Source organism: Benincasa hispida, chromosome 11 (assembly GCF_027475165.1).
Source record: "Benincasa hispida cultivar pf3 chromosome 11, pf3_genome.v1.1, whole genome shotgun sequence".
NCBI lineage: Eukaryota > Viridiplantae > Streptophyta > Magnoliopsida > Cucurbitales > Cucurbitaceae > Benincasa > Benincasa hispida.
The window spans coordinates 70,720,618-70,740,242 of record NC_143488.1 but is presented as its reverse complement, the minus strand read 5'-3'; the positions used below and the strand labels follow the sequence as shown (position 1 = coordinate 70,740,242).

Genomic DNA, 19,625 nt, shown 5'->3' with positions numbered 1-19,625 from the left:
AGCACGAAAGTTTCCCATTAAAGATTTTTCTCTTAGTAGACCCCCAAATTTTTTGTAGTCCCATAGAATTTCATTGAAATCACCCCTCAGAGCCATGGAGTATTGCTAGAATTATAGAGATTTTCTAAAAGATTCCAAGTTAGATGTTTATTTATGTGTTTCAGGATAACCATAAAAGCCAGTGAATGTGAAAAAATAGTCATTCCAATCAAGAGTAGAGTCAACATAGTTTTGAGAGTAAGAGAGCATGTTGACAGTAGTTTCTTTTTTGGACAGTTGTAAATATAGATATTAGATTCAAAGTATTAGCAGATATAACATAATGTAAAAAAATTGCAAATATGACTAAATTATCAGTGATAGACCATATCACTGGTAAGAGTCTATCAACGATAGAAGTCTATTGCTGATAGACTTGTCTATATTTACAATTTTTTTAAAATGATGTTATACACTTTTATTATTCTTAAAAATTCTACCAATTACAATTACCCTTCTTTTTTCCACAATAAATAAAGACCAACGAACAGTTAAGCATCCTGAAAAATTGCAATTAGTTTTTAAACGTGTAGTTACAGCTTCATTACATTTTGTTTCAGAAAGAAAAAGGACAGTTGGATCTTCTTGTTTTATTAGGGAATATGACCAAAATGTTCGAGGATTCCCTAGACCTCGAACATTCCAGCAAAGTATTTTCAATGTGAATTAGTAATTGAGTCAGTAGTTTCTTCTAGAAGCACAGTTTTCTGGTTTTCAAAAAACATAGGTGTCTCTTTTGTTTTGATTAAATGTGGAGAATTTAATGTTTGAGACTGATGAGATGTTTGACTATCCCTTTCTTTTCCGGTTTTAAGTTCTTTAGAAGGAGCAATCCCTGCTAAATTAAGGTAATCTTCTGATGGGAAAACATTTGGTTGCTTTGTTTCTTTATCCTTTTTAGAGGGATCATCAAATGCTCTTTCAGGTGGAATTATTTTCTTCAGCCATTTTATTCAACTCTAAAGGGGGAGGTAAGGATTTGGTCTTTCGAGGATTTAGTTCCTTTTTCATCATCTTTCGGGTGTATTCTTCTTAAGTCTTCAGATAAAGAGTTCGGATCCATCTTCAATAAAGTCGATTCAAGAGTGGAAGCATTTAAAAGCTTTTAACTATTTTTAAACCACTCTTATATATGTCCATATATGTCTTAGGAATATTAATGTAACTTTTAAAAGTTCAAGAATATTTGAAATAAGTATTATGGTTTGTGTTCATATATTGATAATATGGATATTTTTAAAACTTTTTGAAAGTTGCATTTTTGAAACCAAACACTAACACATCCAAAATCCACGACAATGGTATTTTAAAATTTCTTTTTGAAAGTTTAAGGGTAATTTTAATACATTTGAAAGTTCAATGGTATTTTTGACACAAAGTACAAAGTTTAGAGACAATTCGTATAATTTAATCATTTTTCTTTAATACTAACAATTTTTTTTTTATATTTCTTTTAGATATTTGAAGTTTTTTTTTTTTTTTTTTTTTTTTTTTTTTTTTTTTGTGTCCGATTGAAGCAAGGATTAGAATATTAATATCGATTTCAAAATTTCAATTTTATAGATATATCTTATATTGATGGATGTTCTTGTAAATAAAGAACGTTATAAAAATTATTTAAATTTTTTGTTGTTTGTATTTATATTGTTAGTATTTATTAAAAAGTTATTTCAATTTTGTAGATATATTGATAGATTTTACTCTCAAATTAAGTTTTAAAATCTTGTTGTTAGTATTTATATCATATCAACAAATATATCTACAAATTGACAAATGTTAATCTTTTTGTTGAAAAAGTGTAAACTTGAAGAGTCAAAATGGCATCGACTTGTAGGTCAATGACACAACTCATCACAATTGTGCTAAGTGGAATTATTCGATGAGACTAACTTGCAGAGCATATAGATTTTTCAATCTACATCTAGCTATTATTAAAAGATAGTCATAGTATGGTAGTTTCATTGAATAACTTTTCAAGCTTAAGAGATGAATTTGTGTGTATGGAGATGATCTTTGAGTCGATTTTTCTTTAATACAAAAAATTTTCCATATTGACGAATGTAACTACATATTGAAAAATGTTAATATTTGCATTGAAAAGTGTGTAGGCTCGGAGACTCAAAATATAGCATTGACGACTAACAGGTCGATGACACCAACTCATTAGAATCGTGTTGAGCAATCCCTTAGACAGAAAATTTTCAAGATCTAATACTAAAGTTGGAAGGTGGAACAACCTACCATGCTTGGCCACAAACGACAAGTGGAACTAAAAAGACCGAGTCTATTTTCACTTTATTGGAAATATCGATTTGACGTATAAATGATAATAGAAAAATCTTAATTAGTGGACCAACGTATACTTTAAATTTATTTGAGTCACTTGTCATTCTTTAATTTCATTCCTAATTCCTCAGGAAAAAAATCTCAATTTTATTGCTATTAAAAAACAATTTATCTATTCAACTTTTAATATCTTTACTAGCATAAAATGAGTTATTATTATTTGTGCATGTTTTCTCACAATTTCTTTACAATAGTTTTCATATTCACCAAAGAAACATTTGTATTCATAGCTAAATTTCAAAAATAAAAACAAAACTACCTTTTCTAATGTTCAAAATTTAGATTGGAATTTTAAAACAATTCTAAAAAGTAGAAACAAAACAAAGAAATACATGGGTATTGGTAGAAATAATATTTTTGTTCAATTTAAAAAAAACTAAAAGGTTGAGCACTTCTCAAACAATCATTGTATTTTTAAGCATTTCATCAAGGTGTACCGATCCTAATACATCCCAATAACATTTACCAACAACACTAGCCTTTTTTTTTTTTTTTTTTTTCTTGCGATCATACAATAAATCATACTTATCAAAATTAATTGATAATAAATGAAATACCATGTATCTTTTAAAGATAGCGAGATTATCCCATCTTTTCAATGTGGGATCCTCAACTTGTCTCTTAAAATGGCCCCCACAAGAAAGACAATGTTTCTTGACAATTTTGTAATGTCAAGTGTTACTGTTCTTGATGTTTTTAAAAACGTCAAGACATCCAATGTCAAGAATATGGGGTTTCATGACAAGGTAAAAATATCAAGAACTGTGACACTTGACATGTTTGAAATGTCAAGAATATAAACGTTCTTGACAAGGAAAAAAAGTCGAGATATTTTTTACTTGATATGTTAATAATGTCAAGATACACTTTACTTGATATGTTAAAAATGTCAAGATACACTTTACTCGATATGCTAAAAATGTCAAGAATATGGATCTTCTTGACAAGAATAAAATATTAAGTGCAAAACTTCTTGATAGTGTCTATTTGTAAAATATATCTATATCTTGACATATTTAACTTGTCAAATTTGTTTGTGTGTTTTTTTTTAAAAAAATTTGTATTATAGATATTTACCTATAAGTTGCTCATGTATTTTGGTCTAACAAGAAAATATGTACATATATATACAACAAACATTCATCAAACCAAATGAACAACCACACATTTTCAATCTTATCAATCAAAATTTCCTCAATACTTTTAACAAAGATTACTTCATCAATGTTATCAATATATAACTTACAACTCCATGAAAGATTTTCTAAGTTAGAAGAATTTGGACAACCCCATATTTACATTTCCAAAAAGAATATAATGAACATAATTCCAATAGTCAACCCCATATGAATAATTTAAAAAATTACATATCATAAACTACCATAAAAACTATTGTTGAAAGTTAAACATGTTTTATTTAACTAGATAAGTTACAGATGAATTTAAGGATGTGGGTTAATTAAGCATATTAATTTATGAGAGGTTATAGATGAATTAATTTATGAGAGTTGAAAAAAAATTAAAAGATGAGAGTTAATTAAATTAATGTAAAAGTTAATTAGTAGAGTTTCACATAAATTAAGTGTCTGATTTTAATTGTTCCATGTACATTTAATTAGGGTGTGAGTTATGTATTTAAATTTACCCTTGACAATCCTATAAATAGGATTGACATTGACATTATTGATATGTCCAAGTGTGTAGAGAAGCACACACAAAGAGAGTTCAATCAAAACGGTGAACCAAGTTTGAAGAGTCTTTTAATTAAAAGTGTTTTTGTTTCCTCTCAAATAATCATTTGTTGGTTATTTATTTGTGAGTGTCCATCACACGCTTCCAACGAAGTGGTATCAGAGTTTGAATTTGAAAAACAATAATTGTTTTATAAATGGCAAATAACAATTTGGTTCCCTTCCAAGTGCCTCGACTTTTGAAAGAAAATTATAGCAGTTGGTGTATTTGTATGAAAGCTCTACTTGGTTCATAAGATGTATGAGACATTGTCAATAATGGTTATGAAGAACCAGAAAGTGACGATTTTAAATCAAGCTCAATGAGAAGCTTTGCAAATTACAAGAAAAAAAGATAAAAAGGCTCTCACCATCATGCATCAAGCCATCGATGGTCCAAATTTTGAAAAGATTTCTGGAGCAACTATTGCACATCATACATGACAAATTTTGGAGAATACATACAAAGGAGTAGATTAAGTCAAGAAGGTTTGCCTCCAAAAATTGAGAGGTGAAGGAATCTGAATTGATTCCAGATTATACCTTAAGATTGCTAGCAGTAGTAAATGAAATGAAAAGATATGGTGAAACAATAGATGATGAGCAAGTGGTAGAAAAGATACTTCGCTCATTGGATGAAAAATTCAATTTTATCGTTGTAGCTATTGAAGAATCAAAGGATTTGAGTACAATGTCCATTGATCAACTTATGGATTCCTTACAAGCCCATGAAGAGAAGCTTCTCAAGAAGAACAAACAAACAACTGAGCAACTTTTTTAGTCAAAGTTGTAGTTGAGAGATAAAGAAGATAGTCAAGAAAAAGGCAATTGAGGTTGAGGACGTGGTGATTTCAGAGGTCGAGGTCGAGGAAATTATGGTTAAAGAAAATTTGATGAGAGTAATTCAAACTCTAATTCATCAAGAGGTCGTGGAAGACAAAATTATTCGAGATCAAATGGAGAAAGATCAAATAATGAAAAAAATATATGACAAAGACAGATTGAATTTTATAACTGTCATAAATTTGGCCATTATTCCTAGTAATGTAGGAATAAAGTAGAAGAAAATGTGAATTATGCTAAGAAAGATGAAGAAAGCGGTGAGTCATCTTTGCTTCTAGCATGCAAAGGTGAAGAAACATGTGAAAATAATGCATGGTATCTTGATAGCATTGCAAGCAATGAAATGTGTGGATATAAGTCAATGTTTGTGGAACTTGATGAATCTGTTGGTGATAATATAATATTTGGTGTTGCCACAAATATTCCTATCAAAGGAAAAGGTAAGATTTTGATAACTTGAAGAATGAGAAGCATGAGTTTATCTCTAATGTTTAGGCTGATATGAAGAACAATATTTTGAGTTTGAGACAACTCTTAGAGAAAGGCTATAATATTTTGATGAAGAATTATAGTCTTTCGATAAGGGGTAATCGTGATAATATGATTGCTAAAGCGCAAATGACGAAGAATATAATGTTTTTATTAAATACTCAAACTGATGTTGCTAAATGTTTGAAGTCATAAATATGGTGAAATGACTGCCATATGTCAAACATCCAGATCAATTTTGTGAAGATTGTCTTTATGGCAAGCAAGCAAGGACGAGTTTTCCATGAGAATCTTCTTCAAGAGCAAGGAGACTGCTAGAGTTAGTTCACACTGATCTTTGTGGACCAATTAAACCACGTTCTTTTGGTAAGAATAATTATTTCTTATTATTTATTGATGATTTCAGTCGAAAAACTTGGGTTTATTTTGTCAATGAGAAATCAGAAGCATTTGGCATGTTCAAGAGATTTAAAGCTCTTGTCGAAAAAGAAAGTGGTTATTACCTAAAAGCCTTGAGATCAGACAGGGGAAGAGAATTCACTTCAAATAAATTCAAATATTTGCCCAGAAAATGGAATTCATCAGCCTATGACAGTTCCATGGACTCCTCAACAAATATTTCTTATGTATTTGGCCTATGACAGTTCCTATGATAGTTCCATGGACTCCTCATAGGCCAACGAATTCCATTTTTTGCGCAAATCTTTGAATTCATTTGAAGTGAATTCTCCTCCCCTGTTTGATCTCAAGGCTTTTAGGTAATAACCACTTTTTTTTTTTTTTTTTTTTTTGACAAGAGCTTTAAATCTCATGAACATGCCAAATACTTCTGATTTCTCCTTAGACAAAATAAACCCAGTTTTTCAACTGAAATCATGAATAAATAATAAGAAATAATTATTCTTACCAAAATAATTTGGTTTAATTGGTCCACAAAGATCTGTGAACTAACTCTAGCGGTCTCCTTGCTCTTGAAGAAGATTCTCATGGAAAACTCTTCCTTGCTTGCTTGCCATAAGTCAACCTTCACAAAATTGATCTGGATGTTTGAGATATGACAATCCTTTCACCATATTCATGACTTCAAACATTTAGCAACATCAGTTTGAATGTTTAATAAAAACATTCTATTCTTTGTCATTTATGATTTAGCAATCATATTATTACGATTATCCCTTATTGAAAGACTATAATTCTTCATCAAAACATTATAGCCTTTCTCTAAGAGTTGTCCCAAACTCAAAATATTATTCTTCATATCAGGCACATAACAAACATTAGTGATAAACTCATGCTTCTCATTTTTCAAATTGATAAAATCTTACATTTTCCTTTGACAAGAATTTTTGTGACATCACCAAATATGATATTACCACCAACATATTCATCAAGTTCCACAAACATTGACTTACATCCACACATGTGATTGCTTACACCATTATCAAGATACCATACATTATTTTCACGTTTATTCACCTTTGCATACTAGAAGCAAAGATGACTCACCGTTTTCTTGTCTTCCACGACCTCTAGATGAATTAGAGTTTGAATTACTCTCATCAAATTTTCTTTAACCATAATTTCCTTGACCTCGACCTCTGAAATCACCACGTCCACGGTTGTTACTACGTCCTCGACCTCGATTGCCTTTTTCTTGACTATCTTCTTTATCTCTCAACTGCAACTTTGACTGAAAAAGTTGCTCAGTTGTTTGTTTGTTCTTCTTGAGAAGCTTCTCTTCATGGGCTTGTAAGGAACCCATAAGTTGATCAATGGACATTGTACTCAAATCCTTTGATTCTTCAATAGCTACAATGATGAAATTGAATTTTTCATCCAATGAGCGAAGTATCTTTTCTTCCACTTGCTCATCATCTATCGTCTCACCATATCTTTTCATTTCATTTACTACTGCTAGCAATCTTGAAGTATAATATGAAATTGATTCAGATTCCTTCATATATAGTGATTCATAATCACCTTTCAATTTTTGGAGGCGAACCTTCTTGACTCGATCTACTCCTTTGTATGTATTCTTAAAAAATTTTCATGCATGATGTGCAATAGTTGCTCCCGAAATCTTCTCAAAATTTGGATCATCAATGTCTTGATGAATGATGGTGAGAGCCTTTTGGTCTTTCTTTCTTGTATTTTGCAAAGCTTCTTGTTGAGCTTAATTTAAAGTCGCATCACTTTCTGGTTCTTCATAACCACTATTGACAATGTTTCATACATCTTGCCAACCAAGTAGAGCTTTCATACGAATACACCAATTGCTATAATTTTCTTTCATAAGTCGAGACACTTGGAAAGGAACCAAATTTTTATTTGTCATTTGCAAAACAATTATTGTTTTTCAAACTCAAGCTTTGATACCACTTTGTTGGAAGTGTGTGATGGACACTCACAAATAAATAACTAACACACGATTATTTGAGAGAAAACAAAAACGCTTTTAATTGAAAAACTCTTCAAACTTGGTTCACACTTTTGATTAAACTCTCTTTATGTGTTCTTCTCTATACACTTGGATACATCAACCATGTCAATGTCAATCCTATTTATAGGATTGTCATGGGTAAATTTAAATACATAACTTACACCCTAATTAAGTTTACATGGAACAATTAAAATCCTACACTTAATTTATGTGAAACTCTAATAAATTACCTCTTACGTTAATTCATCTATAACTTGTCATAAATTAATATGTTTAATTAACCCACATCCTTAAATTCATCTATAACTTGTCTAGTTAAATAAAACATGTTTAACTTTCAACAAATCCATCCCATACAAACAAAGCTATCATCCACATAACAACTATCAAAACCACCTTTGCAGTCATCATTTCCATATGAACACATTTCTAAAACTACAGTTAACCTTTCCAACCCCCCTTCCATATGAGCAATTCCAAAGTAAACTTATATCGGTATGAAGTAATCCTAGCTATATCTTCAAAAGGACAAAGTAATGTTTGACCCATAATTTATCTTCAAAATTGCGAGCACCTACCATCTCTGCCACATATTCTTCAAAATGACCAAATTGTGCAAGCATCCACTATCACATGTAGCATCCCAGAAATTTAGCCAACACAACTTGCACCTCATCTAACTTGATTTTTGAGTAATGAGTTCCTTGTATCAATCCATAAACATAAAAGCCAAATTTTATAATGATTCTACTTTTCCTTACGCTATTTGAAATGTCAAAATAGTTTGAACATATAGAATATCTATTAAGATAAGCTCAGAAGAGGAAAACCAATTTCTCCACCAACAATACCTTAACTATGAACTTGGTCTCATCTCCCCTTTTCTTTACTTTGGCTTGCGACCGAACATAGGGACCAACATCAACAAAACATGCAAAATAGTAGATAAGAATGTGCTAACATCAATAAATTGTAGTCAATATAATTATTTAGCGACAGAGGAGATATAGGATCTTGGGAAGATTAGGTTAAAAAGGATACTAATATATGAGCACTGGAGATAAGAACGTAATGACATCAGTTACATTTTGGTCTTCTTTTTCCTTTTAAAAAAGAAATAATAATATTTTGATTCATGTTCTTGATTGGGGGGGAGGGAGAATACAAGGGTATATAAAAAACCAAGCTCACAAAAGGAAGCTCAACAAGAGAAATGGGCTCCAACTATGCATCATAGAATTGAAAAGGAGGCTTAAATGCCTCATTACATTACTTATATATCATGTTCTACAAAATGTGCATTTGTCAAGAGTTTACCATCACTAATCATAAAAGCATTGCATAATAGATAAAAGGAACAAGAACAAAGTGAACATAAAGCATAATAAGTGGTTTGAAACATTCAAATAAGAAATCCTAAATGACAATGTTTGGGAAGTCTGAAGAGAAGGGGATCTAAAAACTTTTAAACAAGAAATACTAAATGAAAAAGTTTGGAGAGTAGTGGTAATTTGCTTGATCTAAAGAAATTTTCAAACCAGTCTCCGATTACCTGAAGTAAAAGTAAAGAAAGAATCATTCTGCTCCTTCGTTAGAAGGGCAACAACAACATAGAATTAGCAAACTGCTTCTTCAACTTTTGAACTCGGGTCAAGATTAGATTGAATAATGAATATGTAATAAATTGGAATATCAGAACAACTTGGCTTTGATATCAATTGAAGGAAATCGGATATGAGGATTTCCATGAGCAGTGGAAGGATAGTTCCAAATTTCATTCATATATTAACATTAACAATTACAATCAAGAAACGGAAACATATGGTCATGCATAAAGTGAAATTACAACATGCTTTTCTATAGATCAAGGGATAGAAATTAACATACATTTGAAGATTCATCTTCAAGATCCCTCGATCACGAACGCTCGAACAATCAGCAAGACTGCAACACATGAATGCTCGTCCACCATAACCGCAATACAGCACGATCAACAAAGAACTTGAACATTGCGATCTCCAAGATCACGAACACAGTGGGCTCCATACCAACACCACGAACGGCCTCCAAATAATCTTGACTAGTGTCGAGTTGAGTATGGCATACCACAATGGCTACCTTGGTATTCTCGGTGTGAGAATCTAGAAGTGTGAGCTCTGTGTGGACTTGGTTAGAGAATGAGACCAGAGGAAAACAATTGTGTAAATGATTGAGCAAGTGGGAGATGATAGTGTCTATCGTATAAACAATGCCCAATCGTTTAACAAAAGCTATACGATCGTTTAGCAAAAGTCGCTCAAACGTTTAGCTCATCGGCCAGCTGAGTGTCTATCGTATAGAAACACTCAACGATCATCTAGTCTCTCTTCAATCTGTCATTTAGTAAATCATATTTACTTGACAACCTTTTCGTGAGAACTTTCCGAGAAGTGAATTCTCAATTCAACAACTACTAAATTTAGGAAAATATTCTTCCTTTTATCTCACGATTACCATGAAACCACCAATAACCTCCCACTCAATTGATTATTAGAGAAAAGAGATAATTATCCAATAATTAATATTATTATAAATATACATGATAACCAACTTACCATAATATACTTATTACCTATAGTTTTAATATTTCATCTCATGAAACATATAAACCATAGCTCTTTTTCTATTCCATGACACTTAATGTAAATCTCATTTACATTAATCCTCCATTTGATGTATCTCATATATCATGCTGATCATATCAATATAATCGAATTACCTCTTGTCAATTTGAACATTTCAAATCAACACCAAGAAATGATCCTCAACTTGAATCCATTGAGCTACAAGGGGACCTTGTGGACTTGTAGCTTGAAGCTCCAAAGGTACGTGAATAAATGGCTAAACTCTTTAGTCACGGAATCCACCATTCGTTAACTACCAGACACTCCATTAAAGACTGACAACTGAACTTTCCTTACTACAGATATATTATGTGTCCATCTTAACCAATCGATGGTGCGATAACCACTTCATAAATCGCTCGTAAGTATAGCTTGGCCAATAATCGTTATGCCCTGATGCGTAGAATTATGATGCGATGGTGTGAGTATGCGATGATGTGAGTTATACGATGGTCATGCAAGTTTTCCTAACAAAGCCCAAGTATAAGCCTTCTTAGATTCCTGGTAAGTCCAGGGTCGGACACAGGGACTACTAAATAGATATGCGACAGACTCTTTGATTCTATTGCGGTGGTGAAAAAGAAGTGGATGGTGTTTTGATTTAGATTTTTCTATGCGACGGAGTTGAACATGGAATGATGAAAGCGTAGAGTTACAATAAGTATGCGATGAAGGGGTTGAGAAGGGGTTTAGCTAACATTTCCCAAGATTGTGCACAAGTTATGCGATCAAGCTATACACAAATATCAGTACTACATTTCTCAATGCAGAATGCCACAATTTCTATTTCTAGGACACATGCGATGTATATGCGAAAAAGTCAATAGAACTTATTTCTAAGTTTCTACTCTTGCTTATGCGATCTAATCCGACTCTCTCAAGCCTATATTCTATCTTTAGACTACTCTCTCAAGTATGACCAAATGATGAATGACGCACACATAAGACAAGATTGCCGCATACCACCATTCCAATTTCTAGGACGCATGCAATGTATAAATAGCTGATAGAACTTATTTCTAAATTTCTACTCTTGCTTATGCGATCTAATTCGACTCTTTCAAGCCTAGATTCTAATCGAACTCTCTCAAGCCTAGATTCTATCTTTAGACTACTCTCTCAAGTACATCCAAAGGGTGAATGATGCATACATAAGACAAGATGATCGCATAAAATGCATATCTTAAGTCATGCTAGCTAAGTACTTCTCAACCCATTTAGAAATTTAGCTACTTATGCATCGTGTGGAGAGATTGAACATAAATCGAAATGAAGTTTCCATTTTCTACAAATAAAGTGCTGAATACAAAATAACAAATGGATTTGAGAGATAACAAGCTCGGTAAGCAATGTCTTGCTTCCTATGGCCCTTTACACTACTCTTTATCATTCTAACTCTGTTCTAGTTGTGGATTCTTGCTCTCTCAAGGGTTGGCCTTCTCTCCTTTGTATTGCTTTCCAGTAGTCTCTTGATCTATCTGGGAGCGATTCCTCTCGGCTCTGCCTTGTTGATGCATTATTTTATGCGGTGAATTAATTAAAGGAATTGCAGTGATGGAAAATGTGTTGTGCAACAAGTTTTCTCAGCAGAACCCAAGTATAAAGCCCACTGAGTCTCCTGGTAAGCCCAAGGTCGAACTCAGGGACTAAAGACAACAATATGCGGTGATAATTTCGAGATCACTTTGCAGTAACAAATCAATCAAAGAGTTTGTTGGTTTGTTGTTTATAGTATAAAAAGTATGCGATAGAGTTAAGAAAAGAGTTAATAACATGGAAGATGTGATGAATATGCGAGGGAACAGGTTGAGAAGGGGTTCAACTAACACTTCCTAGGATTGCGCTCATGTTATGCGATCATGCTACACACATACAATAGCAAATCACCTCTCAATGCAAATACTACGACTTCTAGATTTAGAATGCATGCGATATATGCGTTGATGTCTATAGGACTTACACATAAGCCTCTATCTTGTTTATGCGATGATGATTGACACACACACATACAAGGCGACCGCATAATACCATAACCTATCTCTAGGGTGCATACGATGCATGTTAACAAACAGAGCTTATCTCTAAGTCTCTATCTCTTGCTTATGCAGATCTAATCTTGCTCTCTTGAGTCTAGATTCTAACCTAGCTTTCTTAAGTCTTAGGTTCTTTCTTTAGACTCTCTCTCGAGTAGCTCTAAAAGGGTGATGGGCGCAACATAAGACAAAATGATCGCATGCAATGAAAATCCTAGGTCATGTTAGCTAAGTTCTTCTTAACCCATTCGATAGATTTAGCTACTCATGCATGTTTTAAAGAGAGCGAACATATGTAGATAAGCAAGTTCCATTTTATAGATATATAATCGAAATACAGAATGACAATACGAAATAAGAATAAAGATCCTGGTAGCAATCTCTTGCTTCCCAAGGCTTTTACACTGTTCTTCTCTACTCTGCTTCAAAAGATAATCTTGCTCTCGCAAGAATCGACCCTCTCTCTGTTTTGCCACGCCTCCTGGGTTCTCTCTCGAGTTGACCAGGGCGATCTTCCGGCATCTCTTCCCTTCTCTCACTCCGCTTTCTAAGTATAAGAAAACTATGAACAGGGCTACTTTTATCTATGGGGAAAATTATCAAACTGGATGAACTCCTTCACTGAAGGTGGTCTTCGGTATTTATAGAGCTTCGGGGTGAAAAGCTTCTTGGTCTTCGGTATTTATAGAGCTTCGGGGTGAAAAGCTTCTTCTCTCTTATGATTGCACTGATGGGATGGCATTAATTCTCTATTAGATGCGCAGAATATTTGTCACCGAAAAGTTGAGTGTACTTGCTTGTTCGTTGATTTCGTGATTCAAGCTTAGGAGTGCATTGTATAAAATAATTGGCAAAATAAGTGTAATTATGAATGATGCATTGATGCGTTTATGATGCGTTAGTAACGCGTTGATGTGTTAGTGATGTACAACAGGACGCATGACATTCCTCTATTGACGTTCAAGTTTTCCTAAATCAGATCCAAGTATAAATCCAACTTAGGTTCCTGGTAAGTCCAGGGTCGAACTCAGGGATTCAGATTAGCCAACGCAGACCTTGCGTTGTAACTGTTGTAGAGATATCCTAAGTGTATGTAGAAATGAGTTATTTACACTAAGCTGTTGTGTGTGTGGGCAAGAAGATACAAAAAGGTCGAGTAGAGAATGATAGGTCATTTGAAAATGGAGTTTGAAGCAAATGATATGCGTCCATCTAAGTTGGATGTACACAAACAAGAATATAAAGCGAATGAGATGACTTGTTTATCTCCGTTTATGCGTTAGACTCTATTCGACACTTCTTAATGCAAATATCATATAATACCTGTTTCTAGAATGTATGCGTCAAACACAGGATGCAATAAAACACCAGTGCGTCTATCTTTAGATGTACTAAGTGTTTCTAACTTGATGTTGGCTTACTTATTCTCTCGAATAGTTTAAGCTAAAGATGCTTTTACCAATTGATTTAGTTGGCTTAAGCGTTTGAAATGGAATTTTGCATGAAGTTATAGACGCATCCAACATAAGCAAGAAATAAACAATGGCAATGTATGATAGATCAAACATGAGAATTTATAAAGAAACTGACTGTCTTTAAAAAACCAATACTTAATCAAATAAGAAGATGAAAGCGATAAGTAAAATGAAATGAAAGGAGTCAAGCCATAGAGTACAATCTCTTGTCCTTTTTGGCTCAATTCTAGTCGTGTACAACCACTTGTGGAAGAATTGGAAGAAATGTCTCTCTCGAGCTCAGCTTCCTCCGCTCCTTGATCGGCAATGGTGGTGGTTCTCTTCCCTCTTGTTCTTCTCGGCACCACAGCACAGCTCTAAGGATCTAAGATTCTAAACTAAGCTCTGACTGAATAACTCTCAAGAAAAACTTATTCCATCTGGTGGGATTTCTTCTATTTATAGGCATCGGTCTTCTCCAACTTGATGATGGGCAACATTAAATTCCATACCCTGGTCAGCCACTTGACACTCAGATGCTTTTCAGACACCGCTCACTGTAGGTGCCCATACTTGCAAGTGGTGATTTGACACAAACAGCCTAAATCAATGAATCTTCCTTGCATTGAATCCCTCCAACGCATGCCCCATACGTTAGACTTTGCCTGCGACACTTTTCTTAATCATGTGTTAGCCTTTTGTTGAGATCCTGCAATATCATGCGTTAGTGCCGCAGTATTTTAGCAATAAACATTCTTTTGCATGAGTTTGATAGTGTTCGAGTAATTCCATGTGTTTTCTCTAAAAATGTTGAGATTTTATCATTAAAGACCCTAATTGTTCCAACTTTTGAGCCACAATAGCTTGTATTTCTAGAAGTTATCATTGCTACAGTAGGTCGTTAACGGCTTGTCAACTTAATTCGGAATCGACCGTCACCAGCTTTCTGTCCCATCGTGATTTATTACGCTTTTCACCTAGATGCGCCCACCATGATGCGCCGGCTCTATGCGACAACCTTCTCGAGAAAATATTCACGAGCGCAAATAATCGCATAGCCTTGCGTTAACACAATCTCTTAATGCGCTCAGACGTTAATTTCTTTGGATCGCATCTCTGCCTTGTGTCAATGCATTTTCTGCACAAAAATACATAAGTTAGCTATTTTAATGTGATGGATGCATGCGATCGCAATGTTGTGAACTTAATACTTTTGGACGCAATATTGTATATTTTTATCAACGCAATCCTGCATTGTTTTATAACTTTGCGCTGTAATAACGTGCATTTCTGCCCGTTATCACTCGTCTTCTTGCTCTCTCCATTCTCTATGTATATGTATATGTATGTGCGTGGATCCCTTTCTCACTGGTGGCATTTGGTATTTATAGATTTCAAGGTGCAGTAGCTTTTCTTATAAATGATTGCAATGATGGGCGGCATTAATTTCCCTACTCTATTGTGTCGTTTAAAAGTCACCAAAAGTTCAATGTACTTGCTACAGTATGGCTTTTAACGGCTTGTCAACTGAATTTGGAATCGATCGTTATCAGCTTTACATCCTATCATGATTTATTATGCTGTCACCTTGATGCGAGGTCTTTTATGCGATCACTTTTTAAGAAACTTCTCACGATCGCATGACTTGAGATCGCAACTTCAAGCGCGCAGTCGCATTGTGCCCTTGGATCACAATTTCATATGCGCCATCGCATTGTACCTACAAAAAATAGGTAATTAATTGCCTTTATGTGATGAGCATTAGCGATCGCAATTCTTTTCAGTTTGGTGCTTTCAGACATGATATTGCCTATTTTATCATCGCTTTCTCTCATTATTTTACTAAATTAAGCTGTAATAACTTGTATTTCTACCAGTTATCACACCCCCAAATTTAAAACAATGCTTTTCCTCAAGCATAAACTAAATATTTTCTTTAAAAATTCAACCGCCTTTACCCTTCCTAGACTTCTCAAGGTGCCTTATTCAAATTTCATGAACCAATGCCTTTTTAATTTCTATCCTGATCTCTTCCTAAAATATTTCTAATCTTTAGGGACCTCAAGCTTAACCTTCAAAAAAACTTTACTCGTTTCCAAGACAACGCATGATTTATTTCAAACTTTCGTAAATCGGGATGTTCAAGTGATTTTGACCCTTGCACGATTCAGATATTCGTTTTATGATCTTGCGCTGATCCGAGTGCCTAGCCTTCATTTTTTCTTGCCCCCACGAGTGTCATGCAGACATCCAACCATGATCAAGGCGCTCTTTCTTAGTCAAAACTCATGCCCATCTCTTTATTCGGCAGCGGAATTGTGATCACTTGGTTTCTGCGTTGATTACGATTCCCACCTTCATTTTGGCTTGCCCCCACGGGTGTCATGCGAATATCCAACTACAAGTAGGATCTGATCTCAACGTTATATAATTTTTTTTAAATCGAATTTCTAAAAGTAACAAGGTTGAAAATAACATTACTAGACCCCCAAATTTAACACACAACAATGTCCTCATTGCTGAGAGACAGAATAAATCATGCGATGGACTTAGGAAATTTCGTAAAAATAGTTTTGAAGGAAAGCTGGTAGACCGCTAAATTTTAGAAATGTTTCATGAATCGATTGTCCTAAAATTAATCTGACTCTAGTACATGCGGTAAGAAACAAAGGCATGAATTTCATCATTGAAGTCATAATTGGCACGAGGTGAATGCGACGACCAAATAAAGTAATAAAAAATTCAAGATTGAGTCAAACTAAAGAGGATGCGATAGTAGAATTCAACAATATTAAATTGAGATGCGAGAAGTGCAAAATTGAAATAAGATGAGGCAAGGAAAGACACAACCCCCAAATTTGCTTTGTCGCCCGCATCATTTTTTGTTGCATCCTTTCCTGTGGTGGGCTGATTCTTTGATTGCGATGGGCTGATCGAACCGATCGCGTATGTAAGGTTATTGCATTGCTCCATCGCAATCATTTACTATGATCAGTGTGATAAATGCCCATAGGATAAAAGGTATGAAAGAAAGAGTTGGCAATTATAAAGAGTAGTAATCATGCAAAAATTAAGATAGATTCATGAAAGAAAAATAACAAAAGGATACTTAAAAAAAGGATATACTTCGTCCCTGATGAATGTGTGTCGCTTATCAATGCAGGGACTACACGTTTCTTCTTCATTCTAGCTTTCTCAGGTCCACGAAGCTTTTCTCTCCTTTTCTTGATCCTCTGGTGCGATCATAATCTGGTTATAGCCTCTAATATTTGCAAGCGTCCATCAGATTGCTCTAATATATTTCTTCAGAATACTGAGCAGCACAGTTTCTTTTTCTTCTAGTAACGTAGAGGATATGATAATTGGCAAGGTTTCGTTATGGCCAAGGAAAACGTACTTCAAGTGATTTGGTGAAGTTTTTCAGCTCCAGTATAAGTGGTTGCTCTAAGGAGGGTTTCTGTGTTTTTCTTTCTTCATTCAATTTCAACTTTTCCTCATTGTTCACCGTCTTTGTTATTGCATGGCAGGTTTCTAAGGATGTTGTCCCGTCCTCTCTTTCTTCATTTTCTTCCTCGGACTCCCCATCTTCAACGCAAGTGTGGTCATCGTCGGAATCTGATAAGCCTTCATCTTCTAGGGACTTCATTGCCTTGATAATATTAAACCTAAGCTTCTTTGCATTGATGCTCATTGTGATTTCTCCCTTGTGCATATCTATTTGAGGACGACCAGTAGAAAAGAATGGTTGTCTCAATATGATTGGCACATCTGTATCCACTTCATAATCTAGAGTGATGAAGTCTGCAGGTAGAATGAATTTGTTGATTGTGACCAAGACATCCTTCAATTTTCCTTCAAGGTGTACCAGGGACCTATCTGCAAGCTGAAGAGTCATCGTTGTGGGTGTCAGCTGACCTACATTCAATTGTTTGAAGATTGAAAGGGGCATTAAGTTTATGCTTGCCCCAAGATCGCATAATACTTGAGCAATGTAGATCCCTCCTATTGAGCAGGGTATTGTAAAGTTGCTTGGGTCGCGCATCTTCGGTAGGATTATAGTGTTTGATTCTTGCGTTAATGCCACCATGGTGATTTTTCCTGTGCTTCTCTTCTTCGAAACCATATCCTTCAAAAGCTTGGCATATACCGACATCTGCTCTATCGCCTCTGTAAATGGAATATTGATGTGTAGTTATTTCAATATTTCCAGGAAGCGACGATACTGACCTTCATTGTTTTGCTTATTTTTCAATCTTTGAGGGAATGGAGGTAGCTATACTTTCACTGTTCCATGGTCTGGAGGCTTAAAGGTGATCGCATCTTCAGGTTCCATAATCTCGGGCTCCTCTGACTCAGTTTGTGTCAACGGTTTCTTTGATTCCATCGCATTTGAATTGGTCCTGCTAGGCTCCTTCCTAAATTCCACCGTCGCCTTTCCACTTCTCAGGGTGACTGCTAGGCATTGTTCTTCCCCTATATTCCTCGAGTTACGTGGGAGCTCAGTTGAGCTAGGCAGTGTCCCCTGTGGTATGTTTTTCAGCTCTTCCACAATTTGTCCTATTTGGATTTCTAAATTGCGGATGGATGTCGCTTGGCTCTGGAGGTCTGTTTCATTTTTTTTGATGTATTGTTTTAACAAATTCTCCAGAGAGGATGATGGTGGTGTTTGATAGCTGCTGGCTTGTTGTTGCTATTGACCGTTAATTCTTTGGAAAAATCCTGGTGGTCCTTCTCTTTGCGCCATGGGTTGACAACCTTGTTGTTGGTTATTTTTCCAAGCAAAATTTGGGTGGTTTTGCCACCCGGGTTTACACGTGTTTGAAAAAGGGTTGTTCTTGACATAGATTGACTGCGGATTTCGTGGACACTTCAACCGAATGCGATTCTTCACATGTAGCACAATTGGTGCTTGTCTGTTCTATTGCATTGACTTGCCCTCTTTGCATTCCGGGATTCTTTATTGTGATGCCCTGTAATAAATTTATCATCACATTGATCTGATTTTGCAATGATGTGATGGCACCATTACTTGCATTACCTTCTCTGGGTTTTTCTCTTTGATCGCTTTCTTACCAATCTTCGTGGTTTTTCGAGATGCGATCAAGAATGTTCTTTGCCTCATCATATGTTTTGTCCAGTAGACCTTTTGCTGCTATCGCATTGGTAGCTGTTTGCGATGCAAAATTTAATCCATGATAGAAAATCTCCATTTGGAGGCAATCCGACAATCCATTGTGTGGGCAATCGCACACTAGTCTCTTGAATCTCGCCCACGTGTCATTGAGCGATTCATCTTCTTCTTGTTTAAAATTGGTGATCAATTTCCTCCTTCTAACATTCTCTATAAGAGGGAAATACTTCTTCATAAACTTCTTCACAACTTGCTCCCATGAAGTTATCTCTCCTGGTTCGAGGGAGTATGCTCATTTTCCTGCTTTATCACATAGTGAAAATGGAAATAGCATGAGTCGAACCTCTTCTGCGGAGATATTAGGGAACACAAAAGTGTTACAAATTTCAATGAAGCTTCGTAGATAGGCGTGTAGATCTTCACCTCTACGGAGATATTAGGGAACACAAAAGTGTTA

General features: G+C 34.7%; 1 non-coding gene across 1 annotated transcript; it reads left to right on the top strand.

Annotated features, from left to right (window-relative positions):
- Positions 1 to 19,263: 19,263 nt before the first annotated feature.
- LOC120092237 (small nucleolar RNA R71) lies at positions 19,264 to 19,370 on the top strand. The gene has a single exon (XR_005485949.1). It is a non-coding gene; the product is annotated as a small nucleolar RNA R71 (small nucleolar RNA).
- The last annotated feature ends 255 nt before the right edge of the window (positions 19,371 to 19,625 follow it).